Source organism: Stenella coeruleoalba (assembly GCF_951394435.1).
Source record: "Stenella coeruleoalba genome assembly, contig: scaffold_135, whole genome shotgun sequence".
Lineage (NCBI taxonomy): Eukaryota > Metazoa > Chordata > Mammalia > Artiodactyla > Delphinidae > Stenella > Stenella coeruleoalba.
In genome coordinates, this window is record NW_027645944.1 from 795,141 (window position 1) to 818,094 (window position 22,954).

A 22,954-nucleotide genomic window follows, 5' to 3' on the forward strand; every position below is an offset into this window, starting at 1 on the left:
GGGTTCCACATGCATGTTTCAGCTGAAGGAAGAATACCTTAAACCTGGAGAGTTAAGACCCGTGTAATGGGTACCATGCAATATGACTTCAAAAGGTCTTCATTTGCTCACCGAACCTCTCCAATCCTATCACTGCTGTGTTTATGCCCCTGTACACATGCTTGATTCTCTTTCGGAGACATAGCAATCCATAGGTTTTAAGATACTTACTAGTCAGGTACATTCTTAGGCGTTTAATATGCGGTGTTGAGTCCATTTCATTGAGCAAGGAGTAGCTCTTGTCTATTCCATATTTGACTTAAGGAAATTTATCTGTGCTCATTTCAATCTCTGGTCTTATGCAGCACCCAAACTCACCTTTACCCTTAAGCAAGCATAAGTTGGTTTTCTAAATTTGAGACCCTGTTCTGTTCTGTAATTCAGTTCCTGTGTAGCCAAGTTTACATTCCGTGTATTACTGATATCTTATGATGTTTCTTTTTCTGTGTGACTTACTTCAGTTAGAATCATCATACCTGAATCCACTCATTGTGCTGCTAAGGGCCTGATGACACAGATTTCATTGCTGAGTGATATTGCTTTGTAAGTGAATACCACAACTTCTTTATCCATTTTTCACTTTCTGCGATGTTGAACTTGTACTGTAAACGAGGTTCTTGTAAACAGAGGCGTCCCAAACTTTGGGGTGGCTGTGTCTTTTTGATTTTAATTTCCCTAAGCTATAGGACCATAAGTGGCAGTGCCCTAGGCTCTGTTGCTTTGTTTTTTAGATGTTTCAGGAAACACCATACACTTCTCCCGAGTGTCTGTTGGCAATTTACATCCCGCCCATCAGCATAACAAGGCTCCCAGTTGTCCATGGCCTGTCCTGCCTTTCTGGATTTTACACTTTTTTCAGATGGCCCTTTTGACCGGGGGGAAGTGAGACTTCATTGTAGTGCAGATTTCCTTTGCAAGCTTGCTTGGTTGGCCAAAAAGGGCGTATGCGATTTTTCCTGAATATATTCAGGAAAAAACGCATACGCCCTTTTTGGCCAAGTGCATCATTGTGGACGTTCTGCCTCTTTTCCTATGCTTTCAATGCAATTCCAGTCTACCTCCTGAAATCGGTTTCCTGCAATTCTGCCCCGCTTTCAAGTCGTCTTGGCAGCCTTACTTCAGTCTATTTTTGGACGATAGCTGTCATTTATAACTCTGCAGGTTTGTGAATTACAGTGCCCCTGAGCTCCTTTCTTCAACTCGCTTTCTTGTGACCTGGCCGCAACACCGCAGGATGGCTTCAGGCCCTAATCTGGTTCCGGCCCGGCACGCTGAGCCTTTGGTTAATTCCTCTTCCTGGTGGGAAATGAGAGTTAAATTTGCCCGTCCAGACACCTCCAGCTAGCCTCTCATTGGTTCTCGCTATTCCTGTTCATCTTCCGCAGAAATTGCAAACTGCGCCAAACAGGAGGTTAAAGGCGCTGACTCTCCAAGTGGGGAGAGTGTTAGTAAAGCGTCTGGAATGTTGCACCCGAGTACCAGGGGAGGAAAACTGAGACATATTTGAACACGTCTCCCGTTCACATGGTTGATCATACTTGGGTTCCACATGCATGTTTTAGCTGAAGGAAGAATACCTTAAACCTGGAGAGTTGAGACCCGTGTAATGAGTACCATGCAATATGACTTCAAAGGGTCTTCATTTGCTCACCGAACCTCTCCAATCCTATCACTGCTGCGTTTATGCCCCTGTACACATGCTTGATTCTCTTTCGGAGACATAGCAATCCATAGGTTTTACGATACTTACTAGTCAGGTACATTCTTAGGCGTTTAATATGCGGTGTTGAGTCCATTTCGTTGAGCAAGGAGTAGCTCTTGTCTATTCCATATTTGACTTAAGGAACTTTATCTGTGCTCATTTCAATCTCTGGTTTTATGCAGCACCCCAACTCACCTTTACCCTTAAGCAAGCATAAGTTGGTTTTCTAAATTTGAGACCCTGTTCTGTTCTGTAATTCAGTTCCTGTGTAGCCAAGTTTACATTCCGTGTATTACTGATATCTTATGATGTTTCTTTTTCTGTGTGACTTATTTCAGTTAGAATCATCATACCTGAATCCACTCATTGTGCTGCTAAGGGCCTGATGACACAGATTTCATTGCTGAGTGATATTGCTTTGTAAGTGAATACCACAACTTCTTTATCCATTTTTCACTTTCTGCGATGTTGAACTTGTACTGTAAACGAGGTTCTTGTAAACAGAGGCGTCCCAAACTTTGGGGTGGCTGTGTCTTTTTGATTTTAATTTCCCTAAGCTATAGGACCATAAGTGGCAGTGCCCTAGGCTCTGTTGCTTTGTTTTTTAGATGTTTCAGGAAACACCATACACTTCTCCCGAGTGTCTGTTGGCAATTTACATCCCGCCCATCAGCATAACAAGGCTCCCAGTTGTCCATGGCCTGTCCTGCCTTTCTGGATTTTACACTTTTTTCAGATGGCCCTTTTGACCGGGGGGAAGTGAGACTTCATTGTAGTGCAGATTTCCTTTGCAAGCTTGCTTGGTTGGCCAAAAAGGGCGTATGCGTTTTTTCCTGAATATATTCAGGAAAAAACGCATACGCCCTTTTTGGCCAAGTGCATCATTGTGGACGTTCTGCCTCTTTTCCTATGCTTTCAATGCAATTCCAGTCTACCTCCTGAAATCGGTTTCCTGCAATTCTGCCCCGCTTTCAAGTCCTCTTGGCAGCCTTACTTCAGTCTATTTTTGGACAATAGCTGTCATTTATAACTCTGCAGGTTTGTGAATTACAGTGCCCCTGAGCTCCTTTCTTCAACTCGCTTTCTTGTGACCTGGCCGAACACCGCAGGATGGCTTCAGGCCCTAATCTGGTTCCGGTACGGCACGCTGAGCCTTTGGTTAATTCCTCTTCCTGGTGGGAAATGAGAGTTAAATTTGCCCGTCCAGACACCTCCAGCTAGCCTCTCATTGGTTCTCGCTATTCCTGTTCATCTTCCGCAGAAATTGCAAACTGGGCCAAACAGGAGGTTAAAGGCGCTGACTCTCCAAGTGGGGAGAGTGTTAGTAAAGCGTCTGGAATGTTGCACCCGAGTACCAGGGGAGGAAAACTGAGACATATTTGAACACGTCTCCCGTTCACATGGTTGATCATACTTGGGTTCCACATGCATGTTTTCGCTGAAGGAAGAATACCTTAAACCTGGAGAGTTGAGACCCGTGTAATGGGTACCATGCAATATGACTTCAAAGGGTCTTCATTTCCTCACCGAACCTCTCCAATCCTATCACTGCTGCGTTTATGCCCCTGTACACATGCTTGATTCTCTTTCAGAGACATAGCAATCCATAGGTTTTAAGATACTTACTAGTCAGGTACATTCTTAGGCGTTTAATATGGGGTGTTGAGTCCATTACGTTGAGCAAGGAGTAGCTCTTGTCTATTCCATATTTGGCTTAAGGAACTTTATCTGTGCTCATTTCAATCTCTGGTTTTATGCAGCACCCCAACTCACCTTTACCCTTAAGCAAATATAAGTTGGTTTTCTAAATTTGAGACACTGTTCTGTTTTGGAATTCAGTTCCTGTGTAGCCAAGTTTACATTCCGTGTATTAGTGATATCTTATGATGTTTCTTTTTCTGTGTGACTTATTTCAGTTAGAATCATCGTACCTGAATCCACTCATTGTGCTGCTAAGGGCCTGATGACACAGATTTCATTGCTGAGTGATATTGCTTTGTAAGTAAATACCACAACTTCTTTATCCATTTTTTACTTTCTGCGATGTTGAACTTGTACTGTAAACGAGGTTCTTGTAAACAGAGGCGTCCCAAACTTTGGGGTGGCTGTGTCTTTTTGATTTTAATTTCCCTAAGCTATAGGACCATAAGTGGAAGTGCCCTAGGCTCTGTTGCTTTGTTTTTTAGATGTTTCAGGAAACACCATACACTTCTCCCGAGTGGTTGTTGGCAATTTACATCCCGCCCATCAGCATAACAAGGCTCCCAGTTGTCCATGGCCTGTCCTGCCTTTCTGGATTTTACACTTTTTTCAGATGGCCCTTTTGACCGGGGGGAAGTGAGACTTCATTGTAGTGCAGATTTCCTTTGCAAGCTTGCTTGGTTGGCCAAAAAGGGCGTATGCGTTTTTTCCTGAATATATTCAGGAAAAAACGCATACGCCCTTTTTGGCCAAGTGCATCATTGTGGACGTTCTGCCTCTTTTCCTATGCTTGCAATGCAATTCCAGTCTACCTCCTGAAATCGGTTTCCTGCAATTCTGCCCCGCTTTCAAGTCCTCTTGGCAGCCTTACTTCAGTCTATTTTTGGACGATAGCTGTCATTTATAACTCTGCAGGTTTGTGAATTACAGTGCCCCTGAGATCCTTTCTTCAACTCGCTTTCTTGTGACCTGGCCGCAACACCGCAGGATGGCTTCAGGCCCTAATCTGGTTCCGGCACGGCATGCTGAGCCTTTGGTTAATTCCTCTTCCTGGTGGGAAATGAGAGTTAAATTTGCCCGTCCAGACACCTCCAGCTAGTCTCTCATTGGTTCTCGCTATTCCTGTTCATCTTCCGCAGAAATTGCAAACTGTGCCAAACAGGAGGTTAAAGGGACTGACTCTCCAAGTCGGAAGAGTGTTAGTAAAGCATCTGGAATGTTGCACCCGAGTACCAGGGGAGGAAAACTGAGACATATTTGAACACGTCTCCCGTTCACATGGTTGATCATACTCTGGGTTCCACATGCATGTTTTAGCTGAAGGAAGAATACCTTAAACCTGGAGAGTTGAGACCCGTGGAATGGGTACCATGCAATATGACTTCAAAGGGTCTTCATTTGCTCACCAAACCTCTCCAATCCTATCACTGCTGCGTTTATTCCCCTGTACACACGCTTGATTCTCTTTTGGAGACATAGCAATCCATAGGTTTTAAGATACTTACAAGTCAGGTACATTCTTAGGCGTTTAATATGGGGTGTTGAGTCCATTTCGTTGAGCAAGGAGTAGCTCTTGTCTATTCCATATTTGGCTTAAGGAACTTTATCTGTGCTCATTTCAATCTCTGGTTTTATGCAGCACCCCAACTCACCTTTCCCCTTAAGCAAGCATAAGTTGGTTTTCTAAATTTGAGACCCTGTTCTGTTCTGTAATTCAGTTCCTGTGTAGCCATGTTTACATTCCGTGTATTACTGATATCTTATGATGTTTCTTTTTCTGTGTGACTTATTTCAGTTAGAATCATCGTACCTGAATCCACTCATTATGCTGCTATGGGCCTGATGACATAGATTTCATTGCTGAGTGATACTGCATTGTACGTAAGTACCACAAGTTCTTTATCCATTTTTCACTTTCTGTGATATTGAACTTGTATGGTAAACGAGGTTCTTGTAAACGGAGGCGTTCCAAACTTTGGGGTGGCTGTGTCTTTTTGATTTTAATTTCCCTAAGCTATAGGACCATAAGTGGAAGTGCCCTAGGCTCTGTTGCTTTGTTTTTTAGATGTTTCAGGAAACACCATACACTTGGCCCGAGTGGTTGTTGGCAATTTACATCCCGCCCATCAGCATAACAAGGCTCCCAGTTCTCCATGGCCTGTCCTGCCTTTCTGGATTTTACACTTTTTTCAGATGGCCCTTTTGCCCGGGGGGAAGTGAGACTTCATTGTAGTGCAGATTTCCTTTGCAAGCTTGCTTGGTTGGCCAAAAAGGGCGTATGCGTTTTTTCCTGAATATATTCAGGAAAAAACGCATACGCCCTTTTTGGCCAAGTGCATCATTGTGGACGTTCTGCCTCTTTTCCTATGCTTGCAATGCAATTCCAGTCTACCTCCTGAAATCGGTTTCCTGCAATTCTGCCCCGCTTTCAAGTCCTCTTGGCAGCCTTACTTCAGTCTATTTTTGGACGATAGCTGTCATTTATAACTCTGCAGGTTTGTGAATTACAGTGCCCCTGAGCTCCTTTCTTCAGCTCGCTTTCTTTTGAGCTGGCCGCAACACCGCAGGATGGCTTCAGGCCCTAATCTGGTTCCAGCACGGCACGCTCAGCCTTTGGTTATTTCCTCTTCCTGGTGGGAAATGAGAGTTAAATTTGCCCGTCCAGTAACCTCCAGCTAGTCTCTCATTGGTTCTCGCTATTCCTGTTCATCTTCCGCAGAAATTGCAAACTGGGCCAAACAGGAGGTTAAAGGCGCTGACTCTCCAAGTGGGGAGAGTGTTAGTAAAGCATCTGGAATGTTGCACCCGAGTACCAGGGGAGGAAAACTGAGACATATTTGAACACGTCTCCCGTTCACATGGTTGATCATACTTGGGTTCCACATGCATGTTTTAGCTGAAGGAAGAATACCTTAAACCTGGAGAGTTAAGACCCGTGTAATGGGTACCATGCAATATGACTTCAAAGGGTCTTCATTTGCTCACCGAACCTCTCCAATCCTATCACTGCTGCGTTTATGCCCCTGTACACATGCTTGATTCTCTTTCGGAGACATAGCAATCCATAGGTTTTAAGATACTTACTAGTCAGGTACATTCTTAGGCGTTTAATATGCGGTGTTGAGTCCATTTCATTGAGCAAGGAGTAGCTCTTGTCTATTCCATATTTGACTTAAGGAAATTTATCTGTGCTCATTTCAATCTCTGGTTTTATGCAGCACCCCAACTCACCTTTACCCTTAAGCAAGCATAAGTTGGTTTTCTAAATTTGAGACCCTGTTCTGTTCTGTAATTCAGTTCCTGTGTAGCCAAGTTTACATTCCGTGTATTACTGATATCTTATGATGTTTCTTTTTCTGTGTGAATTACTTCAGTTAGAATCATCATACCTGAATCCACTCATTGTGCTGCTAAGGGCCTGATGACACAGATTTCATTGCTGAGTGATATTGCTTTGTAAGTGAATACCACAACTTCTTTATCCATTTTTCACTTTCTGCGATGTTGAACTTGTACTGTAAACGAGGTTCTTGTAAACAGAGGTGTCCCAAACTTTGGGGTGGCTGTGTCTTTTTGATTTTAATTTCCCTAAGCTATAGGACCATAAGTGGCAGTGCCCTAGGCTCTGTTGCTTTGTTTTTTAGATGTTTCAGGAAACACCATACACTTCTCCCGAGTGTCTGTTGGCAATTTACATCCCGCCCATCAGCATAACAAGGCTCCCAGTTGTCCATGGCCTGTCCTGCCTTTCTGGATTTTACACTTTTTTCAGATGGCCCTTTTGACCGGGGGGAAGTGAGACTTCATTGTAGTGCAGATTTCCTTTGCAAGCTTGCTTGGTTGGCCAAAAAGGGTGTATGCGTTTTTTCCTGAATATATTCAGGAAAAAACGCATACGCCCTTTTTGGCCAAGTGCATCATTGTGGACGTTCTGCCTCTTTTCCTATGCTTTCAATGCAATTCCAGTCTACCTCCTGAATTCGGTTTCCTGCAATTCTGCCCCGCTTTCAAGTCCTCTTGGCAGCCTTACTTCAGTCTATTTTTGGACGATAGCTGTCACTTATAACTCTGCAGGTTTGTGAATTACAGTGCCCCTGAGCTCCTTTCTTCAACTCGCTTTCTTGTGACATGGCCGCAACACCGCAGGATGGCTTCAGGCCCTAATCTGGTTCTGGCACGGCACGCTGAGCCTTTGGTTAATTCCTCTTCCTGGTGGGAAATGAGAGTTAAATTTGCCCGTCCAGACACCTCCAGCTAGCCTCTCATTGGTTCTCGCTATTCCTGTTCATCTTCCGCAGAAATTGCAAACTGCGCCAAACAGGAGGTTAAAGGCGCTGACTCTCCAAGTGGGGAGAGTGTTAGTAAAGCGTCTGGAATGTTGCACCCGAGTACCAGGGGAGGAAAACTGAGACATATTTGAACACATCTCCCGTTCACATGGTTGATCATACTTGGGTTCCACATGCATGTTTTAGCTGAAGGAAGAATACCTTAAACCTGGAGAGTTGAGACCCGTGTAATGGGTACCATGCAATATGACTTCAAAGGGTCTTCATTTGCTCACCGAACCTCTCCAATCCTATCACTGCTGCGTTTATGCCCCTGTACACATGCTTGATTCTCTTTCGGAGACATAGCAATCCATAGGTTTTACGATACTTACTAGTCAGGTACATTCTTAGGCGTTTAATATGCGGTGTTGAGTCCATTTCGTTGAGCAAGGAGTAGCTCTTGTCTATTCCATATTTGACTTAAGGAACTTTATCTGTGCTCATTTCAATCTCTGGTTTTATGCAGCACCCCAACTCACCTTTACCCTTAAGCAAGCATAAGTTGGTTTTCTAAATTTGAGACCCTGTTCTGTTCTGTAATTCAGTTCCTGTGTAGCCAAGTTTACATTCCGTGTATTACTGATATCTTATGATGTTTCTTTTTCTGTGTGACTTATTTCAGTTAGAATCATCATACCTGAATCCACTCATTGTGCTGCTAAGGGCCTGATGACACAGATTTCATTGCTGAGTGATATTGCTTTGTAAGTGAATACCACAACTTCTTTATCCATTTTTCACTTTCTGCGATGTTGAACTTGTACTGTAAACGAGGTTCTTGTAAACAGAGGCGTCCCAAACTTTGGGGTGGCTGTGTCTTTTTGATTTTAATTTCCCTAAGCTATAGGACCATAAGTGGCAGTGCCCTAGGCTCTGTTGCTTTGTTTTTTAGATGTTTCAGGAAACACCATACACTTCTCCCAAGTGTCTGTTGGCAATTTACATCCCGCCCATCAGCATAACAAGGCTCCCAGTTCTCAATGGCCTGTTGCCTTTCTGGATTTTACACTTTGTTCAGGTGGCCCTTTTGACCGGGGGGAAGTGAGACTTCATTGTAGTGCAGATTTCCTTTGCAAGCTTGCTTGGTTGGCCAAAAAGGGCGTATGCGTTTTTTCCTGAATATATTCAGGAAAAAACGCATACGCCCTTTTTGGCCAAGTGCATCATTGTGGACGTTCTGCCTCTTTTCCTATGCTTGCAATGCAATTCCAGTCTACCTCCTGAAATCGGTTTCCTGCAATTCTGCCCCGCTTTCAAGTCCTCTTGGCAGCCTTACTTCAGTCTATTTTTGGACGATAGCTGTCATTTATAACTCTGCAGGTTTGTGAATTACAGTGCCCCTGAGCTCCTTTCTTCAACTCGCTTTCTTGTGACCTGGCCGCAACACCGCAGGATGGCTTCAGGCCCTAATCTGGTTCCGGCACGGCATGCTGAGCCTTTGGTTAATTCCTCTTCCTGGTGGGAAATGAGAGTTAAATTTGCCCGTCCAGACACCTCCAGCTAGTCTCTCATTGGTTCTCGCTATTCCTGTTCATCTTCCGCAGAAATTGCAAACTGTGCCAAACAGGAGGTTAAAGGGACTGACTCTCCAAGTCGGAAGAGTGTTAGTAAAGCATCTGGAATGTTGCACCCGAGTACCAGGGGAGGAAAACTGAGACATATTTGAACACGTCTCCCGTTCACATGGTTGATCATACTCTGGGTTCCACATGCATGTTTTAGCTGAAGGAAGAATACCTTAAACCTGGAGAGTTGAGACCCGTGGAATGGGTACCATGCAATATGACTTCAAAGGGTCTTCATTTGCTCACCAAACCTCTCCAATCCTATCACTGCTGCGTTTATTCCCCTGTACACACGCTTGATTCTCTTTTGGAGACATAGCAATCCATAGGTTTTAAGATACTTACAAGTCAGGTACATTCTTAGGCGTTTAATATGGGGTGTTGAGTCCATTTCGTTGAGCAAGGAGTAGCTCTTGTCTATTCCATATTTGGCTTAAGGAACTTTATCTGTGCTCATTTCAATCTCTGGTTTTATGCAGCACCCCAACTCACCTTTCCCCTTAAGCAAGCATAAGTTGGTTTTCTAAATTTGAGACCCTGTTCTGTTCTGTAATTCAGTTCCTGTGTAGCCATGTTTACATTCCGTGTATTACTGATATCTTATGATGTTTCTTTTTCTGTGTGACTTATTTCAGTTAGAATCATCGTACCTGAATCCACTCATTATGCTGCTATGGGCCTGATGACATAGATTTCATTGCTGAGTGATACTGCATTGTACGTAAGTACCACAAGTTCTTTATCCATTTTTCACTTTCTGTGATATTGAACTTGTATGGTAAACGAGGTTCTTGTAAACGGAGGCGTTCCAAACTTTGGGGTGGCTGTGTCTTTTTGATTTTAATTTCCCTAAGCTATAGGACCATAAGTGGAAGTGCCCTAGGCTCTGTTGCTTTGTTTTTTAGATGTTTCAGGAAACACCATACACTTGTCCCGAGTGGTTGTTGGCAATTTACATCCCGCCCATCAGCATAACAAGGCTCCCAGTTCTCCATGGCCTGTCCTGCCTTTCTGGATTTTACACTTTTTTCAGATGGCCCTTTTGCCCGGGGGGAAGTGAGACTTCATTGTAGTGCAGATTTCCTTTGCAAGCTTGCTTGGTTGGCCAAAAAGTGCGTATGCCTTTTTTCCTGAATATATTCAGGAAAAAACGCATACGCCCTTTTTGGCCAAGTGCATCATTGTGGACGTTCTGCCTCTTTTCCTATGCTTTCAATGCAATTCCAGTCTACCTCCTGAAATCGGTTTCCTGCAATTCTGCCCCGCTTTCAAGTCCTCTTGGCAGCCTTACTTCAGTCTATTTTTGGACGATAGCTGTCATTTATAACTCTGCAGGTTTGTGAATTACAGTGCCCCTGAGCTCCTTTCTTCAGCTCGCTTTCTTTTGACCTGGCCGCAACACCGCAGGATGGCTTCAGGCCCTAATCTGGTTCCAGCACGGCACGCTCAGCCTTTGGTTATTTCCTCTTCCTGGTGGGAAATGAGAGTTAAATTTGCCCGTCCAGAAACCTCCAGCTAGTCTCTCATTGGTTCTCGCTATTCCTGTTCATCTTCCGCAGAAATTGCAAACTGGGCCAAACAGGAGGTTAAAGGCGCTGACTCTCCAAGTGGGGAGAGTGTTAGTAAAGCATCTGGAATGTTGCACCCGAGTACCAGGGGAGGAAAACTGAGACATATTTGAACACGTCTCCCGTTCACATGGTTGATCATACTTGGGTTCCACATGCATGTTTTAGCTGAAGGAAGAATACCTTAAACCTGGAGAGTTAAGACCCGTGTAATGGGTACCATGCAATATGACTTCAAAGGGTCTTCATTTGCTCACCGAACCTCTCCAATCCTATCACTGCTGCGTTTATGCCCCTGTACACATGCTTGATTCTCTTTCGGAGACATAGCAATCCATAGGTTTTAAGATACTTACTAGTCAGGTACATTCTTAGGCGTTTAATATGCGGTGTTGAGTCCATTTCATTGAGCAAGGAGTAGCTCTTGTCTATTCCATATTTGACTTAAGGAAATTTATCTGTGCTCATTTCAATCTCTGGTTTTATGCAGCACCCCAACTCACCTTTACCCTTAAGCAAGCATAAGTTGGTTTTCTAAATTTGAGAACCTGTTCTGTTCTGTAATTCAGTTCCTGTGTAGCCAAGTTTACATTCCGTGTATGACTGATATCTTATGGTGTTTCTTTTTCTGTGTGACTTACTTCAGTTAGAATCATCATACCTGAATCCACTCATTGTGCTGCTAAGGGCCTGATGACACAGATTTCATTGCTGAGTGATATTGCTTTGTAAGTGAATACCACAACTTCTTTATCCATTTTTCACTTTCTGCGATGTTGAACTTGTACTGTAAACGAGGTTCTTGTAAACAGAGGCGTCCCAAACTTTGGGGTGGCTGTGTCTTTTTGATTTTAATTTCCCTAAGCTATAGGACCATAAGTGGCAGTGCCCTAGGCTCGGTTGCTTTGTTTTTTAGATGTTTCAGGAAACACCATACACTTCTCCCGAGTGTCTGTTGGCAATTTACATCCCGCCCATCAGCATAACAAGGCTCCCAGTTGTCCATGGCCTGTCCTGCCTTTCTGGATTTTACACTTTTTTCAGATGGCCCTTTTGACCGGGGGGAAGTGAGACTTCATTGTAGTGCAGATTTCCTTTGCAAGCTTGCTTGGTTGGCCAAAAAGGGCGTATGCGATTTTTCCTGAATATATTCAGGAAAAAACGCATACGCCCTTTTTGGCCAAGTGCATCATTGTGGACGTTCTGCCTCTTTTCCTATGCTTTCAATGCAATTGCAGTCTACCTCCTGAAATCGGTTTCCTGCAATTCTGCCCCGCTTTCAAGTCGTCTTGGCAGCCTTACTTCAGTCTATTTTTGGACGATAGCTGTCATTTATAACTCTGCAGGTTTGTGAATTACAGTGCCCCTGAGCTCCTTTCTTCAACTCGCTTTCTTGTGACCTGGCCGCAACACCGCAGGATGGCTTCAGGCCCTAATCTGGTTCCGGCCCGGCACGCTGAGCCTTTGGTTAATTCCTCTTCCTGGTGGGAAATGAGAGTTAAATTTGCCCGTCCAGACACCTCCAGCTAGCCTCTCATTGGTTCTCGCTATTCCTGTTCATCTTCCGCAGAAATTGCAAACTGGGCCAAACAGGAGGTTAAAGGCGCTGACTCTCCAAGTGGGGAGAGTGTTAGTAAAGCGTCTGGAATGTTGCACCTGAGTACCAGGGGAGGAAAACTGAGACATATTTGAACACGTCTCCCGTTCACATGGTTGATCATACTTGGGTTCCACATGCATGTTTTAGCTGAAGGAAGAATACCTTAAACCTGGAGAGTTGAGACCCGTGTAATGAGTACCATGCAATATGACTTCAAAGGGTCTTCATTTGCTCACCGAACCTCTCCAATCCTATCACTGCTGCGTTTATGCCCCTGTACACATGCTTGATTCTCTTTCGGAGACATAGCAATCCATAGGTTTTACGATACTTACTAGTCAGGTACATTCTTAGGCGTTTAATATGCGGTGTTGAGTCCATTTCGTTGAGCAAGGAGTAGCTCTTGTCTATTCCATATTTGACTTAAGGAACTTTATCTGTGCTCATTTCAATCTCTGGTTTTATGCAGCACCCCAACTCACCTTTACCCTTAAGCAAGCATAAGTTGGTTTTCTAAATTTGAGACCCTGTTCTGTTCTGTAATTCAGTTCCTGTGTAGCCAAGTTTACATTCCGTGTATTACTGATATCTTATGATGTTTCTTTTTCTGTGTGACTTATTTCAGTTAGAATCATCATACCTGAATCCACTCATTGTGCTGCTAAGGGCCTGATGACACAGATTTCATTGCTGAGTGATATTGCTTTGTAAGTGAATACCACAACTTCTTTATCCATTTTTCACTTTCTGCGATGTTGAACTTGTACTGTAAACGAGGTTCTTGTAAACAGAGGCGTCCCAAACTTTGGGGTGGCTGTGTCTTTTTGATTTTAATTTCCCTAAGCTATAGGACCATAAGTGGCAGTGCTCTAGGCTCTGTTGCTTTGTTTTTTAGATGTTTCAGGAAACACCATACACTTCTCCCGAGTGTCTGTTGGCAATTTACATCCCGCCCATCAGCATAACAAGGCTCCCAGTTGTCCATGGCCTGTCCTGCCTTTCTGGATTTTACACTTTTTTCAGATGGCCCTTTTGACCGGGGGGAAGTGAGACTTCATTGTAGTGCAGATTTCCTTTGCAAGCTTGCTTGGTTGGCCAAAAAGGGCGTATGCGTTTTTTCCTGAATATATTCAGGAAAAAACGCATACGCCCTTTTTGGCCAAGTGCATCATTGTGGACGTTCTGCCTCTTTTCCTATGCTTTCAATGCAATTCCAGTCTACCTCCTGAAATCGGTTTCCTGCAATTCTGCCCCGCTTTCAAGTCCTCTTGGCAGCCTTACTTCAGTCTATTTTTGGACAATAGCTGTCATTTATAACTCTGCAGGTTTGTGAATTACAGTGCCCCTGAGCTCCTTTCTTCAACTCGCTTTCTTGTGACCTGGCTGCAACACCGCAGGATGGCTTCAGGCCCTAATCTCGTTCCGGTACGGCACGCTGAGCCTTTGGTTATTTCCTCTTCCTGGTGGGAAATGAGAGTTAAATTTGCCCGTCCAGACACCTCCAGCTAGCCTCTCATTGGTTCTCGCTATTCCTGTTCATCTTCCGCAGAAATTGCAAACTGGGCCAAACAGGAGGTTAAAGGCGCTGACTCTCCAAGTGGGGAGAGTGTTAGTAAAGCGTCTGGAATGTTGCACCCGAGTACCAGGGGAGGAAAACTGAGACATATTTGAACACGTCTCCCGTTCACATGGTTGATCATACTTGGGTTCCACATGCATGTTTTCGCTGAAGGAAGAATACCTTAAACCTGGAGAGTTGAGACCCGTGTAATGGGTACCATGCAATATGACTTCAAAGGGTCTTCATTTCCTCACCGAACCTCTCCAATCCTATCACTGCTGCGTTGATGCCCCTGTACACACGCTTGATTCTCTTTTGGAGACATAGCAATCCATAGGTTTTAAGATACTTACTAGTCAGGTACATTCTTAGGCGTTTAATATGGGGTGTTGAGTCCATTACGTTGAGCAAGGAGTAGCTCTTGTCTATTCCATATTTGGCTTAAGGAACTTTATCTGTGCTCATTTCAATCTCTGGTTTTATGCAGCACCCCAACTCACCTTTACCCTTAAGCAAACATAAGTTGGTTTTCTAAATTTGAGACACTGTTCTGTTTTGGAATTCAGTTCCTGTGTAGCCAAGTTTACATTCCGTGTATTAGTGATATCTTATGATGTTTCTTTTTCTGTGTGACTTATTTCAGTTAGAATCATCGTACCTGAATCCACTCATTGTGCTGCTAAGGGCCTGATGACACAGATTTCATTGCTGAGTGATATTGCTTTGTAAGTAAATACCACAACTTCTTTATCCATTTTTCACTTTCTGCGATGTTGAACTTGTACTGTAAACGAGGTTCTTGTAAACAGAGCCGTTCCAAACTTTGGGGTGGCTGTGTCTTTTTGATTTTAATTTCCCTAAGCTATAGGACCATAAGTGGAAGTGCCCTAGGCTCTGTTGCTTTGTTTTTTAGATGTTTCAGGAAACACCATACACTTCTCCCGAGTGGTTGTTGGCAATTTACATCCCGCCCATCAGCATAACAAGGCTCCCAGTTGTCCATGGCCTGTCCTGCCTTTCTGGATTTTACACTTTTTTCAGATGGCCCTTTTGACCGGGTTGAAGTGAGACTTCATTGTAGTGCAGATTTCCTTTGCAAGCTTGCTTGGTTGGCCAAAAAGGGCGTATGCGTTTTTTCCTGAATATATTCAGGAAAAAACGCATACGCCCTTTTCGGCCAAGTGCATCATTGTGGACGTTCTGCCTCTTTTCCTATGCTTGCAATGCAATTCCAGTCTACCTCCTGAAATCGGTTTCCTGCAATTCTGCCCCGCTTTCAAGTCCTCTTGGCAGCCTTACTTCAGTCTATTTTTGGACGATAGCTGTCATTTATAACTCTGCAGGTTTGTGAATTACAGTGCCCCTGAGATCCTTTCTTCAACTCGCTTTCTTGTGACCTGGCCGCAACACCGCAGGATGGCTTCAGGCCCTAATCTGGTTCCGGCACGGCATGCTGAGCCTTTGGTTAATTCCTCTTCCTGGTGGGAAATGAGAGTTAAATTTGCCCGTCCAGACACCTCCAGCTAGTCTCTCATTGGTTCTCGCTATTCCTGTTCATCTTCCGCAGAAATTGCAAACTGTGCCAAACAGGAGGTTAAAGGGACTGACTCTCCAAGTCGGAAGAGTGTTAGTAAAGCATCTGGAATGTTGCACCCGAGTACCAGGGGAGGAAAACTGAGACCTATTTGAACACGTCTCCCGTTCACATGGTTGATCATACTCTGGGTTCCACATGCATGTTTTAGCTGAAGGAAGAATACCTTAAACCTGGAGAGTTGAGACCCGTGGAATGGGTACCATGCAATATGACTTCAAAGGGTCTTCATTTGCTCACCAAACCTCTCCAATCCTATCACTGCTGCGTTTATTCCCCTGTACACATGCTTGATTCTCTTTTGGAGACATAGCAATCCATAGGTTTTAAGATACTTAAAAGTCAGGTACATTCTTAGGCGTTTAATATGGGGTGTTGAGTCCATTTCGTTGAGCAAGGAGTAGCTCTTGTCTATTCCATATTTGGCTTAAGGAACTTTATCTGTGCTCATTTCAATCTCTGGTTTTATGCAGCACCCCAACTCACCTTTCCCCTTAAGCAAGCATAAGTTGGTTTTCTAAATTTGAGACCCTGTTCTGTTCTGTAATTCAGTTCCTGTGTAGCCATGTTTACATTCCGTGTATTACTGATATCTTATGATGTTTCTTTTTCTGTGTGACTTATTTCAGTTAGAATCATCGTACCTGAATCCACTCATTATGCTGCTATGGGCCTCATGACATAGATTTCATTGCTGAGTGATACTGCATTGTACGTAAGTACCACAAGTTCTTTATCCATTTTTCACTTTCTGTGATATTGAACTTGTATGGTAAACGAGGTTCTTGTAAACGGAGGCGTTCCAAACTTTGGGGTGGCTGTGTCTTTTTGATTTTAATTTCCCTAAGCTATAGGACCATAAGTGGAAGTGCCCTAGGCTCTGTTGCTTTGTTTTTTAGATGTTTCAGGAAACACCATACACTTGGCCCGAGTGGTTGTTGGCAATTTACATCCCGCCCATCAGCATAACAAGGCTCCCAGTTGTCCATGGCCTGTCCTGCCTTTCTGGATTTTACACTTTTTTCAGATGGCCCTTTTGCCCGGGGGGAAGTGAGACTTCATTGTAGTGCAGATTTCCTTTGCAAGCTTGCTTGGTTGGCCAAAAAGGGCGTATGCGTTTTTTCCTGAATATATTCAGGAAAAAACGCATACGCCCTTTTTGGCCAAGTGCATCATTGTGGACGTTCTGCCTCTTTTCCTATGCTTGCAATGCAATTCCAGTCTACCTCCTGAAATCGGTTTCCTGCAATTCTGCCCCGCTTTCAAGTCCTCTTGGCAGCCTTACTTCAGTCTATTTTTGGACGATAGCTGTCATTTATAACTCTGCAGGTTTGTGAATTACAGTGCCCCTGAGCTCCTTTCTTCAGCTCGCTTTCTTTTGAGCTGGCCGCAACACCGCAGGATGGCTTCAGGCCCTAATCTGGTTCCAGCACGGCACGCTCAGCCTTTGGTTATTTCCTCTTCCTGGTGGGAAATGAGAGTTAAATTTGCCCGTCCAGTAACCTCCAGCTAGTCTCTCATTGGTTCTCGCTATTCCTGTTCATCTTCCGCAGAAATTGCAAACTGGGCCAAACAGGAGGTTAAAGGCGCTGACTCTCCAAGTGGGGAGAGTGTTAGTAAAGCATCTGGAATGTTGCACCCGAGTACCAGGGGAGGAAAACTGAGACATATTTGAACACGTCTCCCGTTCACATGGTTGATCATACTTGGGTTCCACATGCATGTTTTAGCTGAAGAAAGAATACCTTAAACCTGGAGAGTTAAGACCCGTGTAATGGGTACCATGCAATATGACTTCAAAGGGTCTTCATTTGCTCACCGAACCTCTCCAATCCTATCACTGCTGCGTTTATGCCCCTGTACACATGCTTGATTCTCTTTCGGAGACATAGCAATCCATAGGTTTTAAGATACTTACTAGTCAGGTACATTCTTAGGCGTTTAATATGCGGTGTTGAGTCCATTTCGTTGAGCAAGGAGTAGCTCTTGTCTATTCCATATTTGGCCTAAGGAACTTTATCTGTGTTCATTTCAATCTCTGGTTTTATGCAGCACCCCAACTCACCTTTCCCCTTAAGCAAGCATAAGTTGGTTTTCTAAATTTGAGACCCTGTTCTGTTCTGTAATTCAGTTCCTGTGTAGCCAAGTTTCCATTCCGTGTATTACTGATATCTTATGATGTTTCTTTTTCTGTGTGACTTATTTCAGTTAGAATCATCATACCTGAATCCACTCATTGTGCTGCTAATGGCCTGATGACATAGATTTCATTGCTGAATGATATTGCTTTGTAAGTGAATACCACAACTTCTTTATCCATTTTTCACTTTCTGCGATGTTGAACTTGTACTGTAAACGAGGTTCTTGTAAACAGAGGCGTCCCAAACTTTGGGGTGGCTGTGTCTTTTTGATTTTAATTTCCCTAAGCTATAGGACCATAAGTGGCAGTGCCCTAGGCTCTGTTGCTTTGTTTTTTAGATGTTTCAGGAAACACCATACACTTCTCCCGAGTGTCTGTTGGCAATTTACATCCCGCCCATCAGCATAACAAGGCTCCCAGTTGTCCATGGCCTGTCCTGCCTTTCTGGATTTTACACTTTTTTCAGATGGCCCTTTTGACCGGGGGGAAGTGAGACTTCATTGTAGTGCAGATTTCCTTTGCAAGCTTGCTTGGTTGGCCAAAAAGGGCGTATGCGTTTTTTCCTGAATATATTCAGGAAAAAACGCATACGCCCTTTTTGGCCAAGTGCATCATTGTGGACGTTCTGCCTCTTTTCCTATGCTTTCAATGCAATTCCAGTCTACCTCCTGAAATCGGTTTCCTGCAATTCTGCCCCGCTTTCAAGTCGTCTTGGCAGCCTTACTTCAGTCTATTTTTGGACGATAGCTGTCATTTATAACTCTGCAGGTTTGTGAATTACAGTGCCCCTGAGCTCCTTTCTTCAACTCGCTTTCTTGTGACCTGGTCGCAACACCGCAGGATGGCTTCAGGCCCTAATCTGGTTCCGGCCCGGCACGCTGAGCCTTTGGTTAATTCCTCTTCCTGGTGGGAAATGAGAGTTAAATTTGCCCGTCCAGACACCTCCAGCTAGCCTCTCATTGGTTCTCGCTATTCCTGTTCATCTTCCGCAGAAATTGCAAACTGGGCCAAACAGGAGGTTAAAGGCGCTGACTCTCCAAGTGGGGAGAGTGTTAGTAAAGCGTCTGGAATGTTGCACCCGAGTACCAGGGGAGGAAAACTGAGACATATTTGAACACGTCTCCCGTTCACATGGTTGATCATACTTGGGTTCCACATGCATGTTTTAGCTGAAGGAAGAATACCTTAAACCTGGAGAGTTGAGACCCGTGTAATGGGTACCATGCAATATGACTTCAAAGGGTCTTCATTTGCTCACCGAACCTCTCCAATCCTATCACTGCTGCGTTTATGCCCCTGTACACACGCTTGATTCTCTTTCGGAGACATAGCAATCCATAGGTTTTACGATACTTACTAGTCAGGTACATTCTTAGGCGTTTAATATGCGGTGTTGAGTCCATTTCATTGAGCAAGGAGTAGCTCTTGTCTATTCCATATTTGACTTAAGGAACTTTATCTGTGCTCATTTCAATCTCTGGTTTTATGCAGCACCCCAACTCACCTTTACCCTTAAGCAAGCATAAGTTGGTTTTCTAAATTTGAGACCCTGTTCTGTTCTGTAATTCAGTTCCTGTGTAGCCAAGTTTACATTCCGTGTATTACTGATATCTTATGATGTTTCTTTTTCTGTGTGACTTACTTCAGTTAGAATCATCATACCTGAATCCACTCATTGTGCTGCTAAGGGCCTGATGACACAGATTTCATTGCTGAGTGATATTGCTTTGTAAGTAAATACCACAACTTCTTTATCCATTTTTCACTTTCTGCGATGTTGAACTTGTACTGTAAATGAGGTTCTTGTAAACAGAGCCGTTCCAAACTTTGGGGTGGCTGTGTCTTTTTGATTTTAATTTCCCTAAACTATAGGACCATAAGTGGAAGTGCCCTAGGCTCTGTTGCTTTGTTTTTTAGATGTTTCAGGAAACACCATACACTTCTCCCAAGTGTCTGTTGGCAATTTACATCCCGCCCATCAGCATAACAAGGCTCCCAGTTCTCAATGGCCTGTTGCCTTTCTGGATTTTACACTTTTTTCAGATGGCCCTTTTGACCGGGGGGAAGTGAGACTTCATTGTAGTGCAGATTTCCTTTGCAAGCTTGCTTGGTTGGCCAAAAAGGGCGTATGCGTTTTTTCCTGAATATATTCAGGAAAAAACGCATACGCCCTTTTTGGCCAAGTGCATCATTGTGGACGTTCTGCCTCTTTTCCTATGCTTGCAATGCAATTCCAGTCTACCTCCTGAAATCGGTTTCCTGCAATTCTGCCCCGCTTTCAAGTCCTCTTGGCAGCCTTACTTCAGTCTATTTTTGGACGATAGCTGTCATTTATAACTCTGCAGGTTTGTGAATTACAGTGCCCCTGAGCTCCTTTCTTCAACTCGCTTTCTTGTGACCTGGCCGCAACACCGCAGGATGGCTTCAGGCCCTAATCTGGTTCCGGCACGGCATGCTGAGCCTTTGGTTAATTCCTCTTCCTGGTGGGAAATGAGAGTTAAATTTGCCCGTCCAGACACCTCCAGCTAGTCTCTCATTGGTTCTCGCTATTCCTGTTCATCTTCCGCAGAAATTGCAAACTGTGCCAAACAGGAGGTTAAAGGGACTGACTCTCCAAGTCGGAAGAGTGTTAGTAAAGCATCTGGAATGTTGCACCCGAGTACCAGGGGAGGAAAACTGAGACATATTTGAACACGTCTCCCGTTCACATGGTTGATCATACTCTGGGTTCCACATGCATGTTTTAGCTGAAGGAAGAATACCTTAAACCTGGAGAGTTGAGACCCGTGGAATGGGTACCATGCAATATGACTTCAAAGGGTCTTCATTTGCTCACCAAACCTCTCCAATCCTATCACTGCTGCGTTTATTCCCCTGTACACACGCTTGATTCTCTTTTGGAGACATAGCAATCCATAGGTTTTAAGATACTTACAAGTCAGGTACATTCTTAGGCGTTTAATATGGGGTGTTGAGTCCATTTCGTTGAGCAAGGAGTAGCTCTTGTCTATTCCATATTTGGCTTAAGGAACTTTATCTGTGCTCATTTCAATCTCTGGTTTTATGCAGCACCCCAACTCACCTTTCCCCTTAAGCAAGCATAAGTTGGTTTTCTAAATTTGAGACCCTGTTCTGTTCTGTAATTCAGTTCCTGTGTAGCCATGTTTACATTCCGTGTATTACTGATATCTTATGATGTTTCTTTTTCTGTGTGACTTATTTCAGTTAGAATCATCGTACCTGAATCCACTCATTATGCTGCTATGGGCCTGATGACATAGATTTCATTGCTGAGTGATACTGCATTGTACGTAAGTACCACAAGTTCTTTATCCATTTTTCACTTTCTGTGATATTGAACTTGTATGGTAAACGAGGTTCTTGTAAACGGAGGCGTTCCAAACTTTGGGGTGGCTGTGTCTTTTTGATTTTAATTTCCCTAAGCTATAGGACCATAAGTGGAAGTGCCCTAGGCTCTGTTGCTTTGTTTTTTAGATGTTTCAGGAAACACCATACACTTGGCCCGAGTGGTTGTTGGCAATTTACATCCCGCCCATCAGCATAACAAGGCTCCCAGTTCTCCATGGCCTGTCCTGCCTTTCTGGATTTTACACTTTTTTCAGATGGCCCTTTTGCCCGGGGGGAAGTGAGACTTCATTGTAGTGCAGATTTCCTTTGCAAGCTTGCTTGGTTGGCCAAAAAGGGCGTATGCGTTTTTTCCTGAATATATTCAGGAAAAAACGCATACGCCCTTTTTGGCCAAGTGCATCATTGTGGACGTTCTGCCTCTTTTCCTATGCTTGCAATGCAATTCCAGTCTACCTCCTGAAATCGGTTTCCTGCAATTCTGCCCCGCTTTCAAGTCCTCTTGGCAGCCTTACTTCAGTCTATTTTTGGACGATAGCTGTCATTTATAACTCTGCAGGTTTGTGAATTACAGTGCCCCTGAGCTCCTTTCTTCAGCTCGCTTTCTTTTGACCTGGCCGCAACACCGCAGGATGGCTTCAGGCCCTAATCTGGTTCCAGCACGGCACGCTCAGCCTTTGGTTATTTCCTCTTCCTGGTGGGAAATGAGAGTTAAATTTGCCCGTCCAGACACCTCCAGCTAGCCTCTCATTGGTTCTCGCTATTCCTGTTCATCTTCCGCAGAAATTGCAAACTGCGCCAAACAGGAGGTTAAAGGCGCTGACTCTCCAAGTGGGGAGAGTGTTAGTAAAGCGTCTGGAATGTTGCACCCGAGTACCAGGGGAGGAAAACTGAGACATATTTGAACACGTCTCCCGTTCACATGGTTGATCATACTTGGGTTCCACATGCATGTTTTAGCTGAAGGAAGAATACCTTAAACCTGGAGAGTTGAGACCCGTGTAATGGGTACCATGCAATATGACTTCAAAGGGTCTTCATTTGCTCACCGAACCTCTCCAATCCTATCACTGCTGCGTTTATGCCCCTGTACACATGCTTGATTCTCTTTCGGAGACATAGCAATCCATAGGTTTTACGATACTTACTAGTCAGGTACATTCTTAGGCATTTAATATGCGGTGTTGAGTCCATTTCATTGAGCAAGGAGTAGCTCTTGTCTATTCCATATTTGACTTAAGGAAATTTATCTGTGCTCATTTCAATCTCTGGTTTTATGCAGCACCCCAACTCACCTTTACCCTTAAGCAAGCATAAGTTGGTTTTCTAAATTTGAGACCCTGTTCTGTTCTGTAATTCAGTTCCTGTGTAGCCAAGTTTACATTCCGTGTATTACTGATATCTTATGATGTTTCTTTTTCTGTGTGACTTACTTCAGTTAGAATCATCATACCTGAATCCACTCATTGTGCTGCTAAGGGCCTGATGACACAGATTTCATTGCTGAGTGATATTGCTTTGTAAGTGAATACCACAACTTCTTTATCCATTTTTCACTTTCTGCGATGTTGAACTTGTACTGTAAACGAGGTTCTTGTAAACAGAGGTGTCCCAAACTTTGGGGTGGCTGTGTCTTTTTGATTTTAATTTCCCTAAGCTATAGGACCATAAGTGGAAGTGCCCTAGGCTCTGTTGCTTTGTTTTTTAGATGTTTCAGGAAACACCATACACTTCTCCCGAGTGTCTGTTGGCAATTTACATCCCGCCCATCAGCATAACAAGGCTCC